This window comes from Bos grunniens, chromosome 7 (assembly GCF_055505025.1).
Source record: "Bos grunniens cultivar Pamir isolate PY7600 chromosome 7, Bosgru_T2T1.0, whole genome shotgun sequence".
NCBI classification, from domain to species: Eukaryota; Metazoa; Chordata; class Mammalia; order Artiodactyla; family Bovidae; genus Bos; species Bos grunniens.
In genome coordinates this window covers 91,849,361-91,869,973 of record NC_141171.1, presented here as the reverse complement: position 1 = coordinate 91,869,973, position 20,613 = coordinate 91,849,361, and the positions used below count along the sequence as shown (strand labels likewise).

The 20,613-nt window shown below is 37.9% G+C and overlaps 1 long non-coding RNA gene across 10 annotated transcripts in view; it reads right to left on the bottom strand.

Moving 5' to 3' along the window:
- LOC147369964 (uncharacterized) overlaps positions 1-20,613 on the bottom strand; it is a 382,151-nt gene that overhangs the window by 20,108 nt on the left and 341,430 nt on the right. For 6 of the 10 annotated variants that reach the window (XR_015168242.1, XR_015168243.1, XR_015168244.1 and 3 more), the window contains one exon: positions 18,749-18,830. This is a non-coding gene — a long non-coding RNA (uncharacterized LOC147369964). Of the gene's footprint in view, positions 1-16,363; positions 17,207-18,748; positions 18,831-20,613 lie in introns of those variants that run through there. The other 4 variants (XR_015168238.1, XR_015168246.1, XR_015168239.1 and 1 more) reach the window with 1 other exon arrangement.

The following is a 20,613-nucleotide window of genomic DNA, read 5'->3' as shown; positions in this document are numbered from 1 at the left end:
TCTTACATGAAAGGCACACAAGAAATCGTGAGCAATTTTTTGACTTAGTGTGGCACAAGATCATGGAATCTGGTCCCATCACTTCATGGCAAATAGATGGGGAAACAGTGGCAGACTTTATTTTGGGGGGCTCTGAAATCACTGCAGATGGTGACTGCAGCCATGAAATCGAGAGACACTTACTCCTTGGAAGGAAAGTTATGACCAACCTAGATAGCATATTAAAAAGCAGAGACATTACTTTGTCAACAAAGGTCCATCTAGTCAAGGCTATGGTTTTTCCAGTAGTTATGTATGTATGTGAGAGTTGGACTGTGAAGAAAGCTAAGCACCGGAGAATTGATGTTTTTGAACTGCGGTGTTGGAGAAGACTCTTGAGAGTCCCTTGGACTGCAAGGAGATCCAACCAGTCCGTCCTAAAGGAGATCAGTCCTGAGTGTTCATTGGAATGACTGATGCTGAAGCTGAAACTCCAATACTTTGGCCACCTGATGCAAAGAGCTGACTCATTGGAAAAGACCCTGATGCTGGGAGGGATTAGGGGCAGGAGGAGAAGGGGATGACAGAGGATGAGATGGTTGGATGGCATCACTGACTCGATGGACATGAGTTTGGGTGAACTCTGGGAGTTGGTGATGGACAGGGAGGCCTGGTGTGCTGCAGTCCATGGGGTCGCAAAGAGTTGGACATGACTCAGCGACTGAACTGAACTGATAGCACAATTAAAGGATGATTAGGGCAGCTGCCAAAAAAAGATGCTCACACTATGCTGCATCTCTCTCATACTGTGACTCATTAAGAAGAGAATAGCTCAATTATGCAGGTTATTCAAAAAGTTGCCTATATGTAACACTAAAATGAAGGAAAACAGTTTTCTCACTGAATTTTTTAAAATGTCCTCCTTGGGTAGCAAAGGGCTTGCACTCCACCTGAATGTAATAATTGGATATGATTTAGACTTTATATTTAATTTTAACTATATCAACATCATAATATTTTGACAGCATTCACAAGACCAAAGCTAATCACTGAAAACAAAGATAGGAACACAAGTGACCTAACTGGAAATGAAGTTTTTTAAATTAGCTTCATTAAATTTTATAGAAGAAATGACCACAGAATACCCAAGAAAAGAAACACACAATATGAAATTCAGAGTCCTGTGAATCAGCAACCATATAATGATAACTTTGCAGTAGAATGTTGTATGGGCTTTCCTGGTGGCTCAGTGGTAAATAATCTGCCTGCCAATGTAGGACATGTGGGTTCAATCTTTGGGTTGGGAAGATCCCCTGGAGAAGGAAATGGCACACATTCCAGTATTCTTGCCTAGAAATCCCATGGACAGAGGAGTCTGGTGGGTTATGGTCCACAGAGTCACAAAAGAGTCATACATGACTAAGCAAGTAAACAACAACAGAATGTTATATGTTAAACATTCATTTGTGCTCATGGTCCATCACTTAGCACTATGGTCAGTTGATCTATTCGAAAAGATTGTGGAAAAACATTCATTCATCCATATGAGCTCTTTCTTATATTTCCAACTTCTTGATACAAACAGGCATATAATATTTCCTAGTCTTTGAAGTGAAAAGAGTATCAAGAAATAAAGCTTAAAAGAACACTACAAGAGATATGAGCAGAAGTTCATAAATCACAGGCAAGTAAGAAAGCCAACGGTATTTTCAGGTATGCCTTTTTTCAGATTGGTTCATCTTGCTATATACAATGCCAATAGCCCTTCTAAGGAAAACTGCCCTACCCAAAGCCCTTGTTGGAGAGCCAGGCCAAGACAGCCACGTGTCTTCACTCTTTCTCCAAGTCACAGTTGCTTACGCCAAAGGTGGGATGAGGTGATCCAGCCAGCTAATTGGGCAGTTTGTGGAAGAGAGCTGAGAAAAGGCTTCTCACAAATGTGCAAAGTATGTGTCTATGAAGAAGCGATAACTAGAGCAAAATAAAGCTATGAACTAGAGAAAACATCAAGACTGATGGGGAGTGGGGAAGAAAAGGCACACCAACAATGCGATCACAGCTAGACAACATCGTGTGGGATGAGGCATCAGTGTGACGATATCCATATACTTCTGTGATGAGGTCCATCAAGAGGGCCTGACCCCAGACCCAGCTATGGTGATTTTCTGGTTCTTCTGTATTTCTTGTCCTTCCCATGGGAACTCTGTCCCTTTTTGAACGATATCTGCATCTGCCTCTCGAACAAACCAGTAAGTCTTGTTTCCATACATCCAAAAGAATCTTATTAAAATGCCTATACAAATAGCAATGCTACCAAGAACATTAGCTTTGAAGACTCTTCTCATTCTTCCTTTCCTCTCTCTCACACCAGGCATTCACTTTATTTCCTACCAAACTTTCTGCAGATCCTACAACCTCCTCCTCTCAAACATCCACTGTGCTCAGTGACAAGATAGGAGACATTATTCCCCTTGGAATTATTAACAAGACTGTTTTGCTGCTAAGCAAGCTGATGCATTTCCACTTTCCTTCCTGTATACTTTTCCCTCTTGATCTTTTATATGTGAACTATCCATTCTTGCTCCCAGTCAACCTGATTTCCTTTTTTAAGCAAACCTTCAAGTTAACTGAGATTAAGACTAATTAATGAGCCTGCTTGATTTTCAGTCTTTAGTGTCTTCTAAGGAAGTATAACTGGCATTGATATATGAAGAGGCAAATATATTAACCACCTTTATGTGCTGTTGAATCCTTTTATATTAATCACTACTCTGCCTTATGTTTTATTCATTTATGAAAATTGTTTGCATTAGCACATGTTTTCCCAATAAAATTATAAATAATGAAAGACAGAAATGCCTTATTATACCAAATAAAACCGATTGCTCCATTAACTTGTTTTTCTCCAAAACTTGGTAGTTAACAGTGATACTTAAAATACTCTAGCTCTTTTCAAAGTCATACAAATATGCACTAAAAACATTCAAAATGTTGTTGCAACATTATAAGAATTGCAAATTTGATTTGTTATTCTGAAAGCTAACTAATAGACTTCTAAGAAACATTTTTAGAATTTGTGGTTCTGAGATGAGGAAATATTTTGCAGAGAATATCATTTGGAAAGCAGGTGTGTGGGGCAGGAAAGTGCCCCATAAACTGTAAAGTGCTATAGAAATGTAAGAGACCAAGCTATATCTCTTTTTCTGGAGACATGACTGCAAAAGCACAACAACGAAGAGCCTGTGGGAGCCTAAATATTCAAGAATTCAGAAAAAAAAAAGATAATTTCCTGAGTATTCTTTTTGGAGGAAGAGAATGACTAGCATTCTCAAAATCCTATAATTTTCATGCCTTGTTACATTTAAACTGGTAACATGCAATCTGTGCTTCTTCATAAGTTCTGATTGACAGCTTAATGGAACAGTCTGGTTCTCTGCCTTTCTGGATGGTAAGTGTAAATAGTGTGGTTATCGGAAGGTAATACCCTACCATTAGCGGGTCTCCCCATAGTCTTTCACATCAATGAAAGTAATCTCGATATATTTACTTGCATGAATGCTTGCCAGGAAACTCAATCAAAGTGCTGGGAAATGCATGTGTCTAGAATGGAGACTTCATTGAAGGAACACCTGGTCACTGCAATGTTCCATATTAAGTATCACAGGCATGTAACAGGGGCTTCCCCACGTTGGAAGTGTCTTCCCTAGGTAGTTTCTAGTCTGCACTATTTTACTCCTAACATCTGTTTTTATCAATTGACCTCACTCCAAATTTCTCAGGGTTAGTTTTCCATTGGCTTGGAAAACAACGTGACTTCCTATTGCTGACAAAGGACGTGAAAGAAAGTGAAAGTCGCTCTGACTCTTTGCAACCCCGTGGACTATAGAGTCAATGGAATTCTCCAGGCCAGAATACTGGAGTGGGTAGCCTTTCCCTTCTCCAGGGGATCTTCCCCATCCCAGGATCAAACCCAGGTCTCCCGCATTGCAGGTGAATTCTTTACCAGCTGAGCCACAAGGGAAGCCCCAAAGGAGGTGAGACCAGGCCAAAAGAAAACAGTAACAGACCGACTTGACTGGGACCAGACCCAGATTCTTAATAGAATCCTACTGGTCTTCTCTGTAATTTCAGCATATAGCTCCTTTGGCTATTTTTCATAAATATTATTTATTTCATATATTTCATAAATGTTATTTGTGAAAATAAGTAACATTTTCATAAATGTTATTAAGTGTTACTAAAATGTTAAGGAATATTTAAACAAAAGGCAAAAGCTTCATCTTATGTGAATGGAGACGCACCTTGATCCATGTTCATAATCCGGATTCAAATGGGCACAGGGAACAGTAGAGGGAACTCGACAGAGGAAGGAGTAAAATCACCATGGATGAGGACAGTGGGTCCGGCTGGGCTAAGGAATCAGAAGTGCTTTAAAGCACTGCGAGAGTTGCATTAAGTTAGTCTCACACCTCATCACCCTTTCCCTGATAAGGAGAGAATAAATTAGAATTTTAAAATTTATATTACGAAAGCTGGATATGTGAAGCAGAAGGCAGTGCATCAAAAGAGAAAGACTAGCAATCAGAGAGGAAGCTCGGAGAGCTGTTCTTTACATTTTGTGTCTGGCTTAGTCCTAATAGTTAAAATTCAAGAGCTAAAAATTCAGTCATAGACTTACATAGCTGCCCAAGCAAATGTGGAGATTTCAGAAATTATCCAGCAAACCATCAGAGCCAATTACGAATCTAATCTTGCTCTTGTACCTACTTCATCTCCTATATAATGTTAGGGTGGGAGGAATTCTAACCACTTTGCTGACTCGGAGTCTTTCAGACAAATGCTGAATCTGCCATGTTTTCTCCATATCCCTTTGCTTCTCTCTAAAATGATACCTGCGATGACAGATGACATGGGTGGTTGGAGGCAAGGACACTAGAGATACTTATGGAATTGTTTGAGCTTTGCTGGTCTAGACTGCAGAGTGAGTGGTTGAGCTACTTCCTATACTGATGACATCTGAGGTGATATCAGACTGAGAGCATTCCAGGAAGACCTGCCACCCTCTGTCACCGCTACCACTAGTACAAGTGTCCTCTGTACAGGAAGCTCTCCTAAAAGAGCTTGACCATTTCCTGTGTAGACCAGACCCTAGCCCAACACTCTCTATACACGAATTCAATTGTTCTCAGGCCGGGGTAGCCCCTGGGGCTTGTCAAAGATTGGACAAGCTTTAACAGCCCTTGTCCAATCTCTGCTGCATTTCTGACATCCAATCTCCATCCCAACTCCAAAGTTACTTAAGAATTTCTAAGACATTTTCATGACCAAAGGAACAGAAGGATGCTAGGAATGCTAATCTGGGTTCTTCACTCTCTTCAAGCAGTCATGGCCACTGTACTGTTACAATTTCCATTGTAATTGCCATAGGCTAGAACTGAACTACCAGTGAAATATCCCCAAATTCTAATTAAGAAAAAAAGAGACAAAATCCCTAGTGATAATCGCTTTCTTCTCTACTTTGGTGTCCAAAGGATTTCAGTCTGGGTAGGATATCAAGATGCTCTTGTTTATCGGTATGCTTTCCCTGAGACTCTTCCCATAGTTTGCCAAGTAAGTATGAGCTCTCTGATTTCTCTCTTCTGGCCTTGGATGGACCCTCTGTGAAGTTATTCCTATTTTCAAATATACACTTCATGGGGGGAAGAGAGGATTTTTATTCATATACTAGTCCAGTATATGAATATTAATTTGACAAATTAATAGAAGTTAAAAAATCTAAACAAGCCTTTTCTCTCATTAAATCCAGATTTTTAAAACTATTGTTTTCTGGACACTGACAATTTCCTTTCATATATGAAAAGCTAAATGCTGACATCCTCTTTATTTTTCAATCCTGATACAAAAATAATAATTCTACCTGCGAAATATAGGTGTCTCTTGAAGAGTAGGGTAGGGATTAGGCACTAAGAAATACATACAAGAAAAAAATGCATATTAATGTATTCTCTCCCCAAATTCCATTGCACTTTTCAGAAAATAAAAAGACACACCAGAGACTAGGAGGATATATTCATGAAACAAACAAGTTAAAGGACTTGTATTCAGAATTTGCTGTTCCATTGCTAGGTCATGTCTGACTCTGCAACCCCATGGACTGAAGCATGCCAGGCTTCCCTGTCCCTCACTATATCCCAGAATTTGCTCAAACTCATTTAGAATAAACCTTATTTATTCATAATGCTGCTGCTGCTGCTGCTGCTGCTAAGTTACTTCAGTCGTGTCCGACTCTGTGCAACCCCATAGACGGCTGCCCACCAGGCTCCCCCATCCCTGGGATTCTGCAGGGAAGAACACTGGAGTGGGTTGCCATTTTCTTCTCCAATGCATGAAAGTGAAAAGTGAAAGTGAAGCCATTCAGTCATGTCTGACTCTTAGCGACCCCATGGACTGTAGCCCACCAGGCTCCTCCATCCATGGGATTTTCCAGGCAAGATTACTGGAGTGGGTTGCCATTTCCTTCTCCATTTATTCATAATGAGCTCCTCCAATTAAAAAATAAGACCAACAACCCTATTTTTAAAGTAGGCAAGACATTTGAAAATACACTTCACAAAGAAAATTTACTTCACAAGGAAGATAGGCAGATGTCCAATAAGCACATATAAATGTTTTCAGCATTACAGATCATTATCAATATGCAACTTAGACTATAGTAAAACACTACTCCTGAATTGCTAATATTGAAATTGATGCTCAATACCAAGTATTACCAGAGATCCAGAATGATTAGAATTCTCATGCCTTGCTGAGAGCATGCAATGTGGGATAGTCATCTTGAAAAACAGTTTAGCAGTTTCTTGTAAAGTTAATCATATAATTATTATATTACATGCTGTATCTTCTCTCAGTTCAGTTCAGTAACTCAGTTGTGTCCTACTCTTTGCGACCCTATGAATCGCTGCACGCCAGGCCTCCCTGTCCATCACCAACTCCCAGAGTTTACCCAAACTCACGTCCATCAAGTCGATGATTCTATCCAGCCATCTTATCCTCTGTCATCTCCTTTTCCTCCTGCCCCCAATCCCTCCCAGCATCAGAGTCTTTTCCAATGAGTCAACTCTTCACATGAGGTGGCCAAAGTCCTGGAGTTTCAGCTTTAGCATCATTCCTTCCAAAGAACACCCAGGACTGATCTCCTTTAGAATGGCCTGGTTGGATCTCCTTGCAGTCCAAGGGACTCTCAAGAGTCTTCTCCAACACCACAGTTCAAAAGCATCAATTCTTCAGCGCTCAGCTTTCTTCACAGTCCAACACTGTCTTCTCTATTCTTAGGTATTTTGCAGTAATAATGAAAACATGTATCTACATAAATACTTGCAAGAAAATAGTAGTTTTCTTACAAAACCGGCAGCAACCCAAATGTCCAGGAACTTATAAACAAATAATAGTATATCCAGACAATGAAATATTACTCAAAAATAAAAAGGAACAAACTACTGACACATACAACATGAAAGTGAAGTGAAAGTCACTCAGACCTGTCTGACCCTTTGTGACCCCATGGGTATACAGTCCATGGACTTCTCCAGGCTATAATACTGGAGTGGGTAGCCTTTCCCTTCTCCAGGGGATCTTCCCAACCCAGGGATCAAACCCAGGTCTTCCACATTGCAGGCAGATTCTTTACCAGCTGAGCCACCAGGAAAGCCCATACAACAATGCAAGAATCTCAAAGGAATAATGCTCTATCAGAGAAGCTCTCCACAGTCCCCCCAGACCACGGCCAATTCCAACATGTTCTAAAGCTACACTTAACAACATTATGCTTGTATCTCCCCTGCCACCAAGTTATAAACATTCCTACTCACCCAACCTTTCTCTTCTAGGGCAATATGTAGCGTCTTTCCATCGTCATTTAAAATCAGATTCAACAATTAGCCTCTCCCGAGTTTCCCTCGGGGCTCTTTGTTCTAGTTAACCTTCACAGCACCAGACATTACAGCATAAGCATAGGATATGCAGGCTCTGTTCTTGGCGATGCACACATAGCTCAATTCATAGTGATAATTTACATGGGTATCTCCCGTAAGAATGGGCTCCTCAGATCAAGATCTTTGTTCGTTTCATCTGTACATCCCCAGGCATCTCTTAGAGCAGTCCGTACATAAGTCCCCATCCAGTAAATGTCTCTTGAATCTCCTAGATATTTTCTTTGATTAGCCAGAAAGACGGTGATATGAACCATGCAATGTATAAATAAAAACAATAAAACTGTCTGCTGGTGATTTTGATTTTCTATACTTATCCTTGTATATAGACAATAATTGTGGAAGGTAAATATACATCTTTATTTTAATATTAAAGATAGCACCCTTATATTACATGTTATTTCAAAATCACAGAGACATATTTTAAGTCCTTGAAACTTTCTAGGAAACAAAAGCTACCTTTTAAACTATTCTCCTTTGTTTTTGAAAAGATGAAGATATTTTTATTAAAGTATGATTGTCATATATCATATTGGTTTAAGACATATCTCACTGATTCAATATTTATATACAGTTCAAAATAGTCACCATGATGTCTAGTTACTATCTGCTACCAAAGTTATTATAATACTAGTGCAATATTCTCTATCCTGTATATTACATCATTGTAAACTTAGTTATTTTGTAACTGGAAGTACTTACCTCTTAATCCCCTGTTACCTGCTTTCCCTCTGGAAACCACCATTTTGCTTTCTATTTCTATGAATCTGTTTTGCCTGTTCTTTTGTTTTTAGATTCCACATACAAGTGAAATCATAAGGTGATTATCCTCTATCTGACTAATTTCATTTAGTGTATTGCACTGTAGGTCTTGGGCTTCCTTTGTGGCTCAGACAGCAAAAAATCTGCTGGCACTGCAGGAGATCTGGGTTCAATCCCTGGGTTGGTAAGATTCCCCTGGAGGAGGACATGGAAACCCACTCCAGTATTCTTGCCTGGAGAATTCCATGCAAGAGAAGCCTGGTGGGCTATACTTCATGGGGTTGCAAAGAGTCAGACACAATTTAGCAACTAATGTTTTTCACTTTCTCTCTAGATCTATATGTTGTCGCAAATGACAAGATTTCATTTTCTGACTGAATAACTGTCCACTGTAAATATACACCACATGTCTTATGCAGCCGTCAATCTATGGACATTTTGGTTGTTTCCTTATCTTGGCTATTGTAAACAATGCTGTAAATAAATACATTGTAAATAAACATAGGGGTTGCCTATATTTTTTTTGGAGTTAATATTTCTGTGTTTTTGAAATGAATACCCAGAAGTGAAATGCTAGGTCATTTTTTAATTTTTTTGAGTAATGACCACATTGTTTTCATAGTGGCTGTACCAACTGATATCCATGGCAACAGTCCACGCGGGCTCACTTTTATCTACATCTTGTTCAATACTTGTTATTTCCTGACTTTTTGATAATCACCTTTCTGACAGATATCAGATGATAATTCTTTGTGGTTTTTATTTGCATTTTCCTGATAATTACTGATGCTGGGCATCTTTGTATATGCCTGTTGACCATATAAAAGTTTGCTGCCAAAACATCTATTCATTTACTCTGTTCATTTTTTAATCCATTATTTGTTTTTGATACCGAGTTGTATAAATTCTTCCTATACTTTAGATATTAATCCCAGATCTGCTATGTACTTTATGAATATCTTCCACTCAGTATTTTACTTTTTTGTTTTGTCCATAGTATCCTCCACTGTAGAAATGCTTTTTTAGTTTGATATAGTCCTATTTGCATATTTTTACTTTTGTTGCCCTTGTCTGAGGCTACAAAAGTAAAGAAAATATTTCTGCTTCAGATTCTCGAGAATTTTGCTGATAATAGCCACTCAATGTGTTTATTAAATCATTCAGTTATACTAAAACCTGATTGTTTTAATCATGCTAGAAATAAATAGGTCATCTCACAGAACAAAATCTTCTGTTGTAGAGAATCACAGCTTGTGGCATTTTGCATCAAGAAATCTCATAAAAATGTTATTTTACAGGTCCTTATTTATTTAGGCCACAACTAGAATAATTCTCTCCATGAATATTTCTATGTGAGACATTTGAAAATTAATTATATGTAAGAGATTAGTGAAGGGTAGAAGGAAATTTGGGTAATTTAGATGCAGACTGAAACCCTGAAATCACTCTTAATAGTAATTTAAAATATTAACATATAAAGATAAGTGATTTTTAAATTCTACTGTAGGAAACAAAAAATAACATAACTAAACAGAATATTACGAATATAAGAAATAAATTTCTGATTATCAGGTACAAGTTGCTAGCTAAATGAATTCTGAAATTCAGAAATCTTTAAATTACTGATAATACAGATTTTTTTTTTTTTTGCCATCGCAGCAGAATCTAGAGTTAATTTTCATATTGTGTTTCACGTACATTTACCACTCTTCTCTAAGGCTTTGAGGCCGAACTATCCTCTCTAACCTGCATTGGCTCAGCAAGGCAATAGCAGCAAGAAGACAGTCCTTTTCCAGGTCTTGCCCTCAGTGACTATGATTCAGCTTGTGATCCTGGGCTCTACCTAGAGCCTAGACTACCTTCTATCTCCAGCTCCTTCCAGCTTTGACCTCCTACACAGTGGAGGGGCAACAGAGCACTGCTTTTACAGATCAGAGCCAGCTGACATCCTACCGAAAGATGCACCACACCTCGAGCAGGCTGCATCTTCCTGTGAGACCCTTGTTTTCCTTGAACAGGTCTGAAGCTCAGCTGCAGGATAAAGGAGTTTGCCTTGTCTTTAGCTCCTTTCTTATACTCCCCTCAACATGGAGGCAGTAACTGTCTGAGATCAATTACTTTTGAACCCCCTTGTGAACCTTTTCCCCTCTTTCACTAGTTAACTACTTTCTCCCAATACATAGTCCCTTATATTAAATGTCCCCTATTCAAATAACTGGCATAGTCAGTCACCTGAATGGAACTTGACTGAAACAGATAGTAATTGGTCCAGGTTTGCTAAAAAAAAAAAAAGCTTCTACAATGTAATTCAATTTACTGATGGAATGCCAACCTGTATTGACTTAGATCTTCCTTCCTTTAACATATCTGATCTAATGAGCTACATGACCATGTTTAGTTACTAATACTTGTCTCAATAAAAACTGGAAGCAGGGAGTATCAGAGTTTTCAAAAAAGACTCTTTTCTAATTTGATTTTATTATATCATCCTCAGCATAAAGAGACTGCAAAAACACACTTGGTTTTTGCAAATGTGGCTATCATTTCCACAGCACTCCTTCTTACACTCCCACTTACCAACTATTGGTCAAATGCTTTCTTTGGAACCAACATTTGGAGTCTCTTCTTCACAGTATACATAGAAAATGATTACTTTCTGCTTGCTACCTTAGCAGAATAATTGGAACAAATACATTTTAAGACTCACTCCAAGTGGTTCATTTGCAAGTATAAGTAAGTTGTTCGATGGATTTGGAAGTGTATCTTTTGTATGGCCAACTGTTCTTTTCTTAAAGTTAGTAAAGTTTCACAACTTTGAGGTTTGTGAAAAGGGAAAACTGTAATTTTAGCAGACAGTGTTGTTCTTAGGCGTGGACAAACTTGGGTTCCTGCCCAGCCTCCCAACTGTAGGATTGAGCTGCTCCATAGCTTGCCAGGGCCTCTGTTTTCTGCTAATAGACCACAAGTTTTCTTGTGGTTTTTCTATTGTTAAGGATGATAAAAACAGATTCTTATAGAAAACTCAGTGGAAATGTACAGTGCTTATACCAGAAACACTGAAAAAAATATTCTTATTTTAGTGTTCATGGTATTTCTCTCTCTCTCTCTTTTTTCCTTTTGGCAGAAAACAGAGGCACAGGCTGGCTCGGCTGGCACCTCAGCTCAGAAAAAAAAAAGAGAGAAGAAAAATCAGAAGAAAGGAAAATCGAGGCACAGATGGCATCAAACACTCTCAAAACCTCCATGATGAAAAGTTCTGAGAATACTCAGGGATTGGGCAGCCATCCCTTTGATGAAAGGTTTTTCAAAGAGCTCTTCCTCAATTTAAGTAAAAGAAGCGGGTTGGGAAAGTCTATTACAAAAGAAAGAAAGAAAGATTTAGTCACCCAAAAGAGAAAGCACGTCATGAAAAGAATATAGGCAGTCTGAAATTCTCTGGATAATTAAGTGAAAGAGGTCAGGGACGGTCCTAGCCTAGGATGATTTTTGCCTCTTTTAGGTAGACCTTCACCAAAGCAAATATAAAAATGACAACTGTACTAGGCAATTTGATTAGATAACCTTTCCATAAAGTCTTTTAAGGCATAAAGTCCACAGAAGAATATTATTATAAGCATTACTGATACCCAATTATAGAAGCCAAATTCTCATCCTCCATGCTTCTCAGATAAGTATAAGAAATGCCCCCTTTCTCTACTCAACATCCTTTTCTTGTATAGAATGAAAGGGTCATTTAGTCATGTCCCGGAAAAACTTACACTAAAATTCCCAATAACTGTAAGCATCAAGCAAACAGTAAACTTTACAAGCTTTTACTAAATTACTACGCATCAGTAAAATTGAGACTTGTGCTCGTGTGTGTGTGCTTAATCACATCGGTCATGTCCAACTCTTTGTGACCCCATGGACCACAGCCCACCAGGCTCCACTGTCCATGAGATTCTCCAAGCAAGAATACGAGTGGGTGTTGCCATGCCCTCCTCCAAGGGATCTTCCCAACCCAGGGATCAAACCCATGTCTCCTGTGTCTCCTGCATTGTAGGCAAATTCTTTACCACTGAGCCATCAGGGAAGACCAAGAAAGTCCCCCTTGTCCCACTCAACATCCTTTAATTTTATAGAATGAAAGGAGCATTTAGTCATGCCTAAGAAAAACTTACACTAAAATTCTAAATAACAGCAAGCATCAAAGAAACAGCTTTTGGTAAATTATTACACATCATAAAATTGAGGCTTACCTCCTAATAATTTACTAACTATATCACTTACAAAAATGCAATAACAGCAAGTAATATTTAATTGATGTAGAGTAGGTATGCATCTTCAGTTTTAAGAACCTTTGAAATCCATTATTTCTGAAAGTCAGAATGAAATTACAATTTTTGTACAAAAAAGTATTCCAAAGGGATTGCTTTCTCTTTAAGGAAACAGTTTTAAGAGACTGATAAGAAAACATCAAAGGACTGCTGCGACAAATGATGTTGAATGTAAGTGAATCACAGGCTCAGTGAACACATTTGATTTCTTAAAAATATTCTCTAAATTGGTACCATTTTACTCTCTGCCAAACATCCTTCATCTTAGTCTAGCACCCCAAAGTAATGTCTGCTGCTTTCATATACCATTCTCAGGATCCAGGCCTCAGATTGTCCCTTTCCAGCCATTAGATGAGGGTTGTCTCCTAAAATCTCTATCTAAAATCACCTGCTTGGTTTCTGTTGATTCAGTATTTTGTTAAAATGCAGTGATATCCATAACATGAATCTGCATGACTAGAAGCACTTTGCTTATGAGACACTCTTTACTGTCCTGTTCTTAAAGCCATACTGGAAATTATCTATATACATGTTCTTTACCAAGGAAATCTCAAGCACTGTGGAGGGGATGATAGGAGAGATTTGGGGAAATAGTATATCCTTTGAGATTATAACCTAAATGTATATGTGAAGGCCATGTAGGTGCTAGTCCATTCCATTCAATTATTAACATATAGCATTATAGAGGACATGTAAATAGAGTTTCCTACTTATCAAAGAAGCTGGAAATCTAGACTCTTAGGTGAATTTTCCAGTGATAATATTTACTTACTTAAAATGTCATCATGTGAAGACTGTTCATAACATTTCAGAAGATAGTACACCTATGGCCATCAGTCTTTCAGAGGAAATTGTCAATATGAAAGGCATTTCTGTGACGAACAGTTAAAATTCTAATTTTGACTTGAGGAAGACTGGATTCTTGACAAACATAAGCCAAGAGCTCGTAACCCACAAAGTCATGGAAACTAGGTTGTCTGTGCCAACACAGTGCTACTCAGTGACAAGGCAGCTGATAGTGAATTTAACAGGCTTCTAAGTAATTCAAAAGCAAATGATTAAAAGATTCTCAGCATCACCATTATTAGAGAAATACAAATCAAAACTACAATGAGGTATCATCTCACACCAGTCAGAATGGCCATCATCACACACACACACACACACACACAAATTCTACAAACAATAAATGCGGGAGAGGGTATAGAGAAAAGGGAACCCTCTTGCACTGTTGGTGGGAATGCAAATTGACACAGCCACAATGGAGAACAGTATGGAGCATCCTTAAAAAACTAGGAATAAAACTACCGTATGGCCCAACAATCCCACTACTGGGCATATACCCTGAGGAAACCATAACTGAAAAAGGCATGTGTACCCCAACGTTCATTGCAGCACTACAGTAGCTAGGACATGGAAGCAACCTAGATGTCCATCAACAGATGGATGGATAAAGAAGTTGTGTATATACACACAATGGAATATTAGCCATAAAAAGGAACACATTTGAGTCAGTTCCAACGAGGTGGATGAGCCTAGAACCATCATACAGAGTGAAGTAAGTCAGAAAGAGAAAGTCAAATACTGTATGTTAACACATATACATGGAATGTGGAAAGATGGCACAGATGAGCCTGTCTGCAGAGATCTGGAGTATGGACTTATGGACGTGGGGTGGGCTGGGAGAAATTGAGAGGGGACCACTGAATCATGTGCCTTGCCTTGCGTGGAGGTGGATGGCAAGTGGAGATTTGCTGTATGATGCAGGGAGCTCAAAACTGATGTTCTGTGATAATCTGGAGGGGTGAGATGGGGTGGGAGGTGGGAGACATTCACGTACCTATGCCTGATTCATGTTGATGTATGACAGGAACTGACACAATGCTGTGGAGCAGTTATCTTCCAATTAAAAAGAAATAATTTTTAAAGATGTTTCAAAAACAAATGATTAATCAAGGTTTAAAACATTTGATAATAAATAATAATTAAGTAGCTTGTGTTTTCTTAAGCTATAGAACTTTTATATAATTATTTCCTCACACTAAATTATCCTTGCATGATGATCTCTGCCTATAGGCAGAGAAGAAAAACTAACAAACCAAAAATGATTGAAAGCTTTTGCTGGTGGTGATTTGTTTGTTCAGCATCTAAACAGACCACTTAACAGACCACATTTTCAGGCACCTGTAGGCTCACCAAGGGATATCATGAAAATGACTTTTTATCTTTACGCTTTCTTTTTCTTGTTGTTCAGTCACTAAGTCATGTCCAACTCGTTGCAACCCCATGGACTGTAGCCAGTTTCTTTAGTGGTATCAAATGAGATAATAGGTGCGAAGGCTGAGGTGAAATAAAGAGGGTTAAATACAGAAATCATCAGAAAACTGTGTGAACACATTATCCAATATTAGGCAAGAAAATGAATTATTTAATGTCATTCTCTATTAACCCAACAGTTAAAATAGGACCAAAATATACATAAAAATGAAATAAAACAATTAGGCAACACTTTAAATGGTTCATTATTATTAATTCATTTAGTATTCATTGTAACTGTGCTGGTCATAATGAATTCATTTGATATTAATGGGAATGTTCAGTAGCAATTTCATTATAATGCAGTTTTAATTCATGTGCCATTAGAGTAAAGCAATACCAAAATTTATAGTCATTTTTTGAATACTGTACATGATCTCTAATTTCAGGAAACACTGTAACAATGGTTGTCCTTTTTAAAAATTGGGGTGAATAACCCAGATTTAAGACAAACTAGGATGTTTGCCTTGAGCTACACCAGTGATGGTAAACTTGATGGAGTTTTGTGCAATTAAAAGGTTTTATGACACTTGAAAAATGAGGGGTAATGGCTACTTCAAAATTTGTCATATGTCAATAGTTGCCAATGTTTAACTGTTTCATGCCACTAGACTTGCTAACATAGTGCCACTAATGCAGTATCAGCCCAGATATTTTGAACTCCCATCCTATGCTTTTGTGGAAAATTGAGGTAAATTAGATATTTTAGCATTTCATTGGAATAAATATTGATTTTAACCATTTCCAAATAATATTTCATTCACACTCAAAAAAGTAGATAAAAACTATATTATCTTCCATGAATAGTATTAGGTTTTCTTGAAAGATGTTGAAGACAGTCTATAGAGAACTCCTCTGTAGAACTGCAGCCATAAGATCTTAATAAAAACCTTAACAATGGCACCAGAAATGTGCTCAGTAACATATTTACTTTTACTTTCTCTGGAGGCAGACTGTAAACCATTTTGCTAAAGCATGTATCAAAACTAATGACAACAGACAACCAAAAACCCACAGCCCAGTCAACAGGCCCTCTAAAAGTACATTTAGGCAGGCTTCGCGGGTGGCCCAGAGGTAAAAACCCACCTGGCAGTGCAGGGACTCAGGAGACAGGGGTTCTATCCCTGGGTCAGGAAGATGGCAACCCACTCCAGTGTTCTTGCCTATAAAATCTCAGGGACAGAGGGGCCTGGTGGACTATAGTCCATGGGGCCACAAACAGTCAGATGTGACTGGGCATACACACACACCTCTTGGTAATGCATAAGAAAGCAGCCTACCTCAAAACTCCTTATTTGAAATCCTATATTCTAATACATTATTCACAAGCTAGGTAGCCTAGAGGCATATTTGTATAAAATTTGTTCTTTTATTCATTATTTTGGAAATAACTAGAATGGTTACCTTATATTAACTGGAATAGTTATCTTAAAATGCAATAAATGACTGCTTCATGTCTCCTCCAAGCTCCAAGCCAAATTTTAAAATGTTTAGAAGTAGTTTTTATAAATTTTATTCATTTAGTTGCTTTTCTTACTATTTAAAATGATTAATTAAAAATTGACAAAAATTCATGAAAGTATAAACTAATGGCAGAAAGTTGAAGAGGAGCTAAAGAGCCTCTTGATAAGGGTGAAAGAGGAGACTGAAAAGCTGGTTTAAAATGCAGCATTCAACAAACAAAGATCATGACATCTTGTCCCATCACTTCGTGGTAAACAGAAGGGGAGAAAAGTGGAGACTATGATAGATTTTACTTCTTTGGGCTCCCAAATCACTGTGGATGGTGACTGCAGCCATGAATTTAAAAGATGCTTGCTCCTTGGAAGAAAGGCTATGATGAACCTAGACAGTATATTAAAAAGAAGAGACATCACTTTGCTGAAAAAGGTCTGTATAGTCAAAGCTGTGTTTGTTTTTTCCAGTAGTCATGTACAAATGTGAGAGCTGAACCATAAAGAAGGCTCTGCACTGAAGAATTGATGCTTTTGAATTGTGATACTGGACAAGACTCGTGAGAATCCCTTGGACTACATGGAAGTCAAGTCAATCAATCCTATAGGAAATCAACCTTGAATATTCTTTGGAAGGACTGAAGCAGAAGCTCCGATACACTGGCCACCTGATGTAAAGAGCTGACTCATTGGAAATGACTCTGATGCTGGGAAAGATTGAGGGCAGGAGGAGAAGGAGGCGATAGAGGATGAGATGGTTGGATATCATCCACTGACTCAGTCAACATGAGTTTGAGCAAACTCCGTGAAATAGTGACGGGCAGGGAAGACTGGCATGCCACAGTCCATGGGGTTGCAGAGTCAAGAATGATTTAGTGAATGAAAAACAAGTTTAACCAAAGAGATACAGTAGTTTTCCTCTGAAAACTCTAAAACACTGATGAAGGAAACTGAAGATGATTGAAAGAAATGGAAATATAGAACATGCTCATGAATTGGAAGAATTAAAAGTGTTAAAATGTCCATACTACATGAAGCGATCTATGAATTTAATGCAATCCATATCAGTATTTTCACAGAAAAAAAAATCCTAAAATTTGTGTGGAACCACAAAAGATGATGAATTGCCAAAGCAATACAGTAAGTGTCCTGCTAATACTAATTTTCAAGTTGTGCACTTTCAAAGATGTGAGCATGCATTCTGTTAACATCAGGCATGAATCAAACTGCAGCTTGCTCTTTGTCTCCTATTGCTGGTTATCTTTCAGCTGTACTATCTTCCATGCCCTCACCCTCCTCCAGTCAGTAACTCTTCTTGCTTGCTCGCTTGATGCCAGTCTGTGAATGCCAGCTTTTGTACTGTACTATTATACTTGTCAAAGTACTGAACTTTAATACCAAAAATGTTTTCTCTATTTTTCATGTTTGTTTATGCATGGTTTGTGTGAAAGAACTCTAATATAAACCTATTACAGTTTATTACTATAAAGCCAATTGTGTTAGTTGGGTACCTAGGCTAACTTTGCTGGACTTATGAACATATTGGACTTACAAACATGCTTTCAGAATGGAACTCATTCATACGTAGGGCACTTACTGTATTGAAGGAAAAAAAAAAGAACAAAGCTGGAAGTATTACTTCCTCAATTTCAGTCTACACAAGTAAGCTACTGTCATTGAAGCAGCAGGGTACTAGCACAAGGACTGAAATATGGATCAATGGGACAAAATAGAGAACTCAGAAATCAATGTATACACTTATGGTCAATTAATCTACAACCAAAGAAGCAAGAATATGCAATGGAGAAAGGGCAGTCCCTTCAATAAGTAATGCTGGGAAAACTGGACAGCTGCATGGAAAGGAATAACCTTTTAATACTGTCTCACACCATATACAAAAATTCAAAATGGATCAAAGACCTAAATGTATTACCTGGAACCAGAAAGCTCCTAGGAACATAAGCAGAACACACTTTGACATAAATCATAGCAGTATTTTTTGGAGGATCAATCTCCTAAGGCAAAAGAAACAAAAACAAAAATAAATAAATTAGAGCTGATTAAACTTAAAAGCTTTGCACAGGAAAGGAAACCATCAACAAAACAAAGACTGCCTACTGAATGGGAGAAAATATTTGCAAAGGATATGATCAGTAAGGAGTTGTTATCCAAAATATGTATAAACAGCTCAGACAGCTCATTGTTGAAAAGAAAACAGCCCAACTAAAAAATGAGTGGAAGACTTGAAAAGATATTTTTCCAAAGAAGATATACAGATGGTCAACAGGCACATGAAGAGATGCTTAACATCACTAATCATCAGAGAAACTAAAGTGAAAAACACAATGAGATATCACCTGACACCTGTCAAAATGGCTATCATCAAAGAGTCCAGAAATAACAAATGGATAAAATGTTTTAAAAAAAGGATCTGTAGTACATTGTACACTGTACAAAGTGGTACAGCCACTATGGAAAACAGTTTAGAGCTTTCTCAAAAATCTAAAAATAGAATTACCATATGATCCAGCAATTCAACTCCTGGGCATATATTCAGAGAAAATGAAAATACTAATTTGAAAAGATATGTGCACCCCAATGTTTATATCAGCGTTTTCGGTAATAGTCAATATATGGAAGCAACCTAAGTGTTTATCAACAGACGAATTGATAAAGACTATGTGGTATATGTACACAATGGAACATTACCCAGACCTTAAAAAGAATGAAATAATGCCATTTGCAGCAATATGGATGTACCTAGAGATTGTCATAAGGACTGAATTGTCAGAGACAGAGAAATATTGTATGGCATCCCTTATATGTGAAATCTAAAAAGAAATGATACAAATGAACTTACTTATGAGACAAAAAGAGACTCACAGACTTAGAAAATGAACTTACAATTATGGGGTAGGGAGGATGGGAAGAGGGATAGTTAGGGAGTTTGGGATGGACATGTATACACTGCTATATTTTAAATGGATAACCAGGGAGGACCTACTGTATAGCACTTAAACTCTGATCAAAGTTATGCTGCAGTCTAGATGGAAGGGGAGTCTGGATAGATGTGTAAGTATATCTAAGCCCCTTCTCTGTTCGCCTGAAACTATCATAACATTATTAATGTTATACCCCAATACAAAATAAAAAGATTTTTTTTTAAAGAAATACAACCTCCTACATATAAAGTAAACAAGAATATATTGTACATAGAGAAAAAAATGGGCATTGTTTTTAACAAATTTAAATATAGTATAATCTATGAAAATCACCATGTGTACACATGAAACTTGAAAAATGAAGGTGGAGTCGCTTAGTCGTGTCTGACTCTTGGCGACCCCAAGGACTGTAGCCTGCCAGGCTCTTCCATCCATGGAATTTTCCAGGCAAGAATACTGAAGTGGATTGCCATTTCCTTCCTTCTACACCTGAAACTTATTGCACATCATATATGCTTCAGTATACGTCAATAAAAACAAAAGTATCGTTGCTACTTCTGTATTAAAAAATTGAGGTAAGAGTCCTCAAAAATACCAAAATCAGATATCCTAAGGCATTTCATCACAGGACTCAGTGCAAAGAGGCTTTCAGATAGACAAAAACAGAAGAGGGCAAACACAGCTGCCATCAGAAGACTTGGTGTTTTCCCACCATCCATGTGATGCTAATGGCAGAGAGTAACATTCTTTCTCCATTTTCACCAGTTCCGATCTTGTCTCAGATCATCTTACAAACACTTACAAACACTCATAACTTAATAGAGCTGAAACAGGACAGTTTATTCCATCTTATCTC